Source organism: Apodemus sylvaticus, chromosome 11, assembly GCF_947179515.1.
Source record: "Apodemus sylvaticus chromosome 11, mApoSyl1.1, whole genome shotgun sequence".
Classification (NCBI taxonomy): domain Eukaryota; kingdom Metazoa; phylum Chordata; class Mammalia; order Rodentia; family Muridae; genus Apodemus; species Apodemus sylvaticus.
Genome location: NC_067482.1, coordinates 89,560,677 through 89,570,300, shown reverse-complemented (window position 1 = coordinate 89,570,300; position 9,624 = coordinate 89,560,677).

The window sequence follows — 9,624 nt, the reverse complement described above, 5'->3', positions numbered from 1 at the left end:
ACCTTACCATGTGGTTCTTAGGCTTTGAACCTGATTTATGGAAGGAGTGAGAAAGAATTTCAAACTTTTAACTATTGAGTGCTGTGAGCATAGCTTAATTGGCCATTGTGGTCAGAATTTGGAAAAGCAGATTACCAAGGGAAATACAGAAAGTGAAGTCTGGCTTGTGGGATTTCACCAGGGAGCAAGGACTTGCCTGGGAACTAGGCTATTCAGATCATATCTAAGAAACCTCTTTTCTTTAGATTTTGTATAAGAATTTTTAAATTAACAGATTAATGTATTTCATAATGGAAATTTTAAGACAAGGTATCATTTTGTTGTCTTATAGATATTGTTTATAACTTTCATTTGAGTCTACAATAGAAAAGAGTAAACAAGGGCTAGAGAAATGGCTCATAGGTTAAAATAAATTGACTGCTCTTCCAGAAGTCTTAAATTCAATGGTGGTTCACAACCAGCTATAATGGGATCTGATGCTCTCTTCTGATACTCATCAAAGCTACGTAATCATATCTTCCAATATAAGCAAAATGAAAATATCATAAAAAAGCATAACAATTGGACAGAAGCAAGTGAGGCTTTTAAGGAAAAGAGCGTAAGTAAACAAAATGAAATTTGCAGGCCAGTACATGCTTCATTAAATGTTTAATTTAAAAAATGGTTATAATTGCCAAATATTAACTTCACTTTCTCTTGAGCCAATAGAAAAATGTGTCCAGTGGCAAGATCCTATCCACCAAAAGCTTCAACTTGTGACTATGAAACTTCACCAAAAAGGAGAAAATCTAAACTAAATTACTGAAGAATGTGCATCCTTTTCTAAACCATAGCATAGGCAAGTACTCTTATAGAAACAAACATCTAGACCAGTGGTTCTCAAACTTTCTAATGCTCTGACCCTTTAACATAGCTCCGCATGCTGTGCTAATCCCAACCATAAAATTATTTTCGTTGCTATTTCACAACTTTTACTACTGTTGTGAATCTTAACATAGATATCTGATATTCAAGATATCTGAAATGTAACCTTCAAAGGGAATACAAGTCACAGGTTGACAATAGCAGACCTAGGCATGCAGAGGTCATGGCAACTGTGGTCCAGGCATGCCAGGATTCATTTAAAGCTTGTAGCAGAACGCTGAAGCAGTATTCATGAAGTACAGTTTCTCAGACAAGAAGTATACAAGACCAAGGAGACGTGATCCAAGTCACTAGTTAACTGATTCCAGGCCATAGGAGCCTAAAGTCAAAAGCCTGGTCACGAAGTTCTATAATCACATTTTGAATGAAATACTGTTCTAGAAAACTTTTCATTTTGAAACCATGGCAAGCCATTCCTGCCCCCAAGGCTCTTTTGCTAACTAATAGTTCAAAATGTGTTCAGTCCAAATTCTAAACCATGTCCCATTGTCTTAATAGTTGCATAACTCATCATAAATCTAAAACCCAAGTCTTCTCTGAAATCAAAGTCAGCTTCTTAAAATGAGCCCCTCAAAATAAAAGTTACATACAACAAACAAACCCATAGAGTAAAAATTCTCATTTCAAATGAAAAAAAGGCAAACATTGAAAAGAAAAATCATACCAAACAAAATCAAAACTCAGCATCTTCCTTTCCAATATGCCTCCTGATGGCATTATCTGGGTAGAAATATATTTGAGTGTACCTGTCCCCTCAGTATAATATACTTAGCCTCTGTCTTATAGTAGCCTCACACAGTACTGTACAATTTCCTACAGTAATTTTCCATTTGTTGGAAATCCTCAACATCCTGGAGATTTCAGTGTCTTGTATCCTTTACCTTCATTGCTTCGGGTATGGTTTATCAAGGAGCCCCAGGGAAAGAATCTTGTCATGCAACATGTTATCTGGACTAGCAACTTTATGGCATCTTGGCAAATCTCCCTCACCTTGAAAGCTTTTCATTTTCTTGCCCGTGGAACCAGCACCAGGTGTATAATCCAAAAGCTTTCTAATTTGCAATGTAGCATGCCACATCTCCCAAGTAATGAGTGCTTCATTTACATCTGGGTATTTTTGAATGAACTGCAAAAATACTTCCCCCATCAATTTTGCTGAAGTGGAATTACCTGTGAGCTCTCTTTCTTTAAATACTCTCTTTTTCAAATGAAGCCTTTTCATAGGTCTTCAGGTTTATACGCCAAAGCTTCCTTTGGGTAGATTCTTGCCCTAGTATACTATTATCTGATTACCATGTGTTGTGTGTAGTTTCTCTTTGATGGTATGAATCTCTATAACGCTTCCAGATACTACTTTTTTTCATTTGTCTTATGATTAGCTTCAATTCACTCACACTACTTACCTTACAAAACTGTGCGTTTTCATTTCTTTTTTTGTTTGTTTTGTTTTGTTCTTTTTTTTTTTTTTTTTTTTTTTTGCTCTGCATGATGCTCTTTTTAGCTGAAAATTTGGCAAGAGGCCTTGAATAGTAGCCATGCCAGAGCCTGAACGCTTTATTATCTTGATATTTCTCTACATAAACAGTTATATTACATTTGAATTAAACTTAACTAAAGTTTACAAGGTATGGGTTGGATACACTAATATTCATTGTCATTACATAATATGAATTGCCACTGGCCTAGTTTCAGTATAGTATTTACTCTTTCTGCACCCTTATAAACTCTGGATTAACTGTCCTCATTTCTATTTGTGTTCCGGTCTTTTGAGATCTTACCAGAATGGCTCATTAAACAGTGGTAGCAACTTTCTAGGGCATTTCTGACCTGCAGGTAAAAATGGTTCCAAATTCTATCTAAAAGACATTTCTGAAAGCATACATACTTCATGGCCTGGTAGTTACAGCTATGACACAATTTTGGAAATCAATGTTCTATATTAATTAGCTTTTAAGTTGATATATTAAAGTCTCTGATAAGTAGCAATTTCAAGTTAGAGGACTTTGTTCTGACTTACAGTTTGAAGATGCCGTCTATTATGATAAGGGTCTGATGAAAACTTTGTGGCAGTAGGAGGATATGACAAATGTTAGCTCATTTCTTCATGTAACAAGAAGAAGAGAATAAACAGTAAACTGTGTTAAACTAGGAAAGCTCTAATCCTACCCTCCTATGACTCCCTTCTCCCAGCAAAGTTCTATGTCTTTTTTTTTAATATTTTTATTTTCTATATTCTTTGTTTACATTCCAAATGATTTCCCCTTTCCCGGATCCCCCCTCCCCATATATCCCATAAACCTTCTTTTCTCCATCCCTTCTCCAATCACGTCCCTCCTTTTTCTCTGTCCTTATATTCCCTTCCAATGCTAGATCAATCCTTTCCAGGATCAGGACCCTCTCCATAAAGTCCTATGTCTTAAATGGTCCACTCACCCTCAAAAGGGCAGCACTATTTGGGAATTATGAGTTCAGGCACATGGGGCCATTTCACATTCAGATCATAACAAAAAGACAAGAGAACTACAAGATCACTGTGGATATAGTAATAATTTTAGAAATAACAGAGAAGGAACAATTGCAAAATAACTAATAGTAAATATTTGATTAATGGTATCCATTACCCTCTACCATATGGATGGGAAAAACAAAAGATAAACTACAGATAGAAGCCATTTGCAAAATAAAAATAAAACATTTGAGGAAGAAATATTTTGTTAATGGTTTGATTTGGGCTTCCATGGGAATTTGCATATCCTCTACAGCTCCCTACCAACAGTGTTTTTTCTTTTTTCTTTTCTTTTTTTTTTTTTTTTTTTTTTTTTGACAAGTCAGTAAAGAGCCAGAGGCAGAAGGACAGAGCCAGGACTTTCAGGATTCCTGGGAAAAGAAACAGAAAAGAGACAAAAAACAGAATCACCATGATGGGGAAGCAGAGAGAAGAGACAGACTTAAGAGCCTGATGACATGTGAGAATCTGGGGCCACTCCCTGACTGGGTCTGGGGTAACAGAGATAAAATATAGATTTAGCAAGTATCAACTCAGCACTATCCAAAGTGGGGTATGTTAGGCATATAGTTCAGTAATGGCACAAACATTGGCCTATTAAAAAAAACTCTATGCCCGTGCCTTTTCATTTGTAAACCCAGAGGATTCTGGCAGGTGGCAAGAAGCGCTCTCAGCCCCCTGGAACTCAGAGTGGTTTAACAGATTACCTCTACAATATTCTATAAAATATACAAAGAATTCTTAAATATTAGAGAAAAAAGTGCAGCTTGAGTCAAAAATGGGTAAATGTTCTCAACTGTGAATAAACAAGTTGAGAGGAAGATGTTCAGTCCTGCGTCACTGAGAATTTTAAAAATTAGCCAACAGTGAGATATACCTAATTCATATTCAAATAGAGAAAGCTCAGAATACTGTTAGAACAAACAAAGATATAGATGGGATACCATAAGATGCTTGTAGAAATGAAGACACTGGCAAGCCAATTCAGATCAGAGACTTGCAGTCTCTGGGAAAACTCAGCAATTTAGCACTCAACTTCTAGAGGTTACTGAAATGACCTGAAAATGTAGGTGCACACAAATCATTCACATGGACATTTAAAACAGTTTTATTCATATGTTTAAAATGTAGTCATTATTTAATAGGTAATTGAATGAACTGGTGCAAACAGAAGTGAATGTTATTCAGTACTCACCAAAATGTGTCTTGTAAAGTTTGAGTAAAATAGGAAGCTATGACAGCAATGAAGAGACTCCTTGCAAATCATGACAATGGAACAAGCACTGTTACACTGTGCCTGTGGCCTGTCAATTGATGATTGGGAGGAAAGCTACATGTGTGGAAGGCTAACCACGTATAGACACTTGCTATAGTTTCTACTCTTTAAATAAAGTCATTTCTTAAATTATATTTCCAAAGTATTGGTATACATACAGAGTTTGCTTTCATGTATCATTATATTGGGCCCCACCACTCAAATCTCCCTTAGTTCCTGCTTCTCCCTTCTGCTGCTATACTCCTTAACCCAAATATTCTCTCTTCTATTTTGCTCTGCTACTTTCCAAGACCATACACCCCATTAAAGCTTTTTCTACCTGCCATAGGACCATTTGTTTTTTCCTGCCCATTGCCCAAATTTATTCCTTATGCGTACGTATTTGAAGATGGAGTGTAGATTAACTTTGGAATTTTCTATAAGAGAAAACACACAATGGTTGTTTTACTGAGTCTATGATACATTGATTAAAATAATCTTTTCTGTCTCCTGTGGTGGCACATGCCCAAATTAGATTAATCATATTGAATATTATTATATATTCTTTTTGGAGAACATAGATTTCTGGATAGTCTGAGAATCCCCAGAGATGGCAGCTGACATTGCGCCTCTCTAGCCCTATACACATAGGAATCTGATAAGAGGGGCACAGTTTTTTTAGTTGGAGGACACATCTGCTTAGTGTAGGTGTTTGTGTGTGTTAGTGGAAGAACGAAAATGACTCTGTAGTGATGGAGGTAGAAATGAAGGTAATACAGACTGAAGCATAATCAGAAACGCATGGAGGATAATTTACATCCAGGAGATTCTTTCACATTAGTCTTCCTAAGTTATGTTTAAAAAGATAATTGAAGATGATAGATTAAGCATAATCTACCAGAACCTAACTCTTGTCTCTCTCCAGCAATCTTTTAAAATTACTAGGTAATTGTAATTTTACAGTAAGAGATTTCATAAGAATTTATTTTAAGAATAGCTACCAATGAATCCTAAGAAAATTAGATTCACAAGTTAAAGTTAATACATAAACTCGCAGGATTATATCCTGCTGTGTTAAAAAATGATTTGGTTAAGGCTGTTTGAGAGAACATTTTATCTTATGTGTCTTCCCATATAAAGTTGAGTTCTAATAAATACAAATACTTCTTAAAACTTATTTCTGTTCTTAAATGAATTTCCATATCATACATTTCATACATATCAATACGGTGATGATGAATTATGAATGATTCAGATTACAAAACTTTCACAGTGATGATATTTAAGACTTAAGTTTTAAAATTAAAATCATTTAAGAAAACAGACTTCTTTATAGCATTGACATGAAAACTTGGGCTGACTGCAGCAAGACTGAGGTATATGAGAAGTTCTTTGATAATTTTCTTGTCAAAAGATTAAAACCACCGAGTTTGGTTGTATGTCCATTCATCTGTGGATAGAAACTTTGAAATATCTGTACTCCAATTACCTGAAAAATATCAATTTGAACAATTTCTGCTGAGATAGACAGCTCAAACACACCATAACCTCAAAAGGCAGAATATAGAAGAATGTTCCTTTGTATGGAAAAGCTAAAAGTAAAAATAAATTCAACTACTTAGTTCTCAAATGATAAATATTAATGTCTAGTGAACAGATGAAGAAAATATTCAATCTCATTCACCAACAGAAAAACACAAGTGAAAACTATATTGAGACTTCATTTTAGTTCAGAATTGTAGTCATTAAATAAACAAAACAAATACTGTTGAAGGCAAAGGCAAGGAAGGAAACCTCTTACACTGCAGATGGAGTGTTCAGCAACAGTAGAAGCCAAGATTTTCATGAAAAACTGAAATCTACCACTTGATCTAACTCCTAGCATTCACTGGCTGTATTCCAAGCCAGCATACCACAGAGAGACCTGCTCAACAGTGTTTACTGCAGCATAATTCACAATAGCTGGGTTATAGAACCAACATATGTATCTAATGACAAAGGAAGACATCAGGAAAATGTAATATATGGCATGGTATATAAAACAATAGAATGTTTTTCTTTTACCCATAAAGAATAAAATTATATCATTTATAGGAAAGTGAATGCTGCTCAAAATAAAAATTGTTTTCATTTTTCATAAAGATGAATATGTTTTCACTCATTTGTGGTGCCTACATTCTATATGGATATATAAATCACATATGACTGTATACCATACAGGTAAAAACTGAAGGATCTAGGTGAACTAACTGGAATGAGAGGTACAAGAAAGGGAACAGGAAGGCTTCCAAGACAGATATTTTCAATATAGTGTGTAGATCTATGTGATGGTGCCTTTATACAATACACTAACATGCAAAATAACCAGGTACACAGAAAAATTTCAATTTCATAATACAAAACTTGCTTCAAGTAATTTAAAAAGCCAGGTGAATGACCACAAATTAATTTTTTCTTTCATTCCTAATCCAAGGATCCTCATGTGAAAATTCCGATCACTTTCAATGAATTAAGCATATCAAAACTTTGAGAAACACCCAGAATATTGCAAAGATCTAAGGGCAGGTGGGAGTAGTAATCATATTTTCGGCTTTAGTAAATTGGACATTTTATCTGGGCTTGGACCCTGCAATGAAATCTATAAATTATGAGTTCACACGTTGTCTTATGTTTCTGGTAGTAGAAAAGTTTTATATCTCTAAAAAGTCTCCCTCTAACAACCATAGTTTCTTTTAAAAACAGAATCAGAGGTTTTTCAGAGTGAGGAATTTCATTGTGAGTAAGTGGATATTGGATGAACAGATATGACTTTTGTGTGTTAAGAAAAGAGCTACAACTTCTGCCCTTAAATGATGCTCAGAGAAGACCTTATGTTCTTCTGTGGAGAAAAGGACTTAATTTTGCCATTATACTTTATAGGCTACATGTGGCTCAGAGTGAGAGTTAATAAGAAATAATGCCATAATTTTGATATAAAACATCTCCAAATGTCTTGTGCACTTAAAGCTTTGTCTTCTTTCTATGCAAAGCAGTAGCCTATATGAAGGTAGAGTCTGGATGAAGGAAGTTTGTTTACTTGGGTCATACCTGGAAGAGGTTACAAGAAGTCCCACTCTTTCCTTTCATTTATTGCTTCCAGACTGCTATAAAATGGATAAGCTCATCCACAGCACACCCTTGCCATGATGGTTGTGCTGCCACGGATCTAGAGGAACAGGTTAATGACCATAGCCTGAAACCATGATGCCAAGTCACAATTCCATTTGGGCTAATTGTTCCAGATAATTTGTCATACTAGCAAAAGGAAAACTCTCTCTCTCTCTCTCTCTCTCTCTCTCTCTCTCTCTCTCTCTCTGAATCTCATTTAGAAACATACAAATGTGGAATGTAAATACAGATTAAATGTCTAATATGGAGGTATAGTTTACTAAATTGCATACAGGCCAAAGAAGGCTATGTGGAAACTCACACATATACATGCTACGTACGTCTCTTCCTATTATTTTGCATAGTGATTTCACTTAAATCCTATGAATATTTTTAATACTAGTCCTTTAAATTACTTCTCCAAATGTAATTCTAAAGAACCAGCTAATTGTGTTTATTTCTCATTTTCTTTATCTCTTTTTTGATCTCATATTCCTTCTCCTTTCCTCTCTCTGTATATACCACTTCTATCTCAGCTAATGGTTTTATAGACATGTAAAACAATTATTTGAAATACAACTTGTACTGTTCATATCTGGAAGGCTGGCATTTAATACTTGCTCTGGCCCTGAACACAAATTGGTTGTTCCATATTAAAATTACAATGATCATAACTTACCAACAAACCCAGAGGAAAACTTTGAACATAGTCATGAAATTTGCCTGCAATAGGAGATGGAACCCTGCATATAGGGACTGGGGCTGGGACCTGACCCCAAGTTCCCATCGAAGTGTGAAAGCCCTTAGTAACCTTGGCATTTCTGGAACATGTTTTTGCTGCACAGGAAAAGATAGCTAAGGCAAGATTACTAGAATGTCCTTGCAGATTTCTATGCAACCACAATGACTCTCTTCTGTATTCCCAGCAGCTCAAGGAGATAATCTCCAGAACACAAAGATTCACTTCCAGCCTGGAAAACAGTGAGACTGTCTTAAATTAAGGACCGGTTTCTATGATATGAAACATATTTATGATTTAAAATAAATAGATATGTAAATAAATGAGAAAAAGTCACTTTAGGGCTTTCTAGAGGACAAAAATAGATTTTCTGCTAGGCTCATATGTATCCGTTCAACACACATAGGTGACATGTTTTTTTTTTTTTTTTTTTTTTTTTTGCCATAAAAATACATTTGTGCTGCTCCTGAACTGGTCATTTGCTTTCTGTCTTTGCTTAAAGACCTGTATTTGCAATATATGGTTAGAGTTTAGTCCTTTTTACCATGTATGTAACTATTTTTGTCCTCTATCTACATATAAAGGGAACTGAATTTTGTGAAAGACTGAGAGCATCCCAAGAACAAATTTCTTTCCAAAGAGGAGAGACAAGAAAACGGGTATCTGCTCTACCGGAAGCCGGTTAAGATGTGGACCTACATTTTCTTGCCAACTCAGGAAGCTGAGTCTACTGATAATGTCATAGCCAGAACCTCACCTGTTTTCTGAGTTTAAAAAGTTTGAACAGTCTAAGCAAATGAGTTAAATTGGACAGCTTAGAAAGGGATTGTTTGTCAGGTGAGTTGTTTGAATTAGAAAGAATTTGATTGCCAGATCTCTTAGTAAGCACATTTATGCTTGACAAGTTAGGAGAAAATGTTTGTCAGTAGAGATAACTAATTAATTTGCCACCCAAGGAAAGCATCCAGGAAGGCTTAAAATATATCATTTTAGAGTATAAAACTATTTTTAAAAATTTAACATAATTTTAGATTTTTTGCTTATTCACTTTAT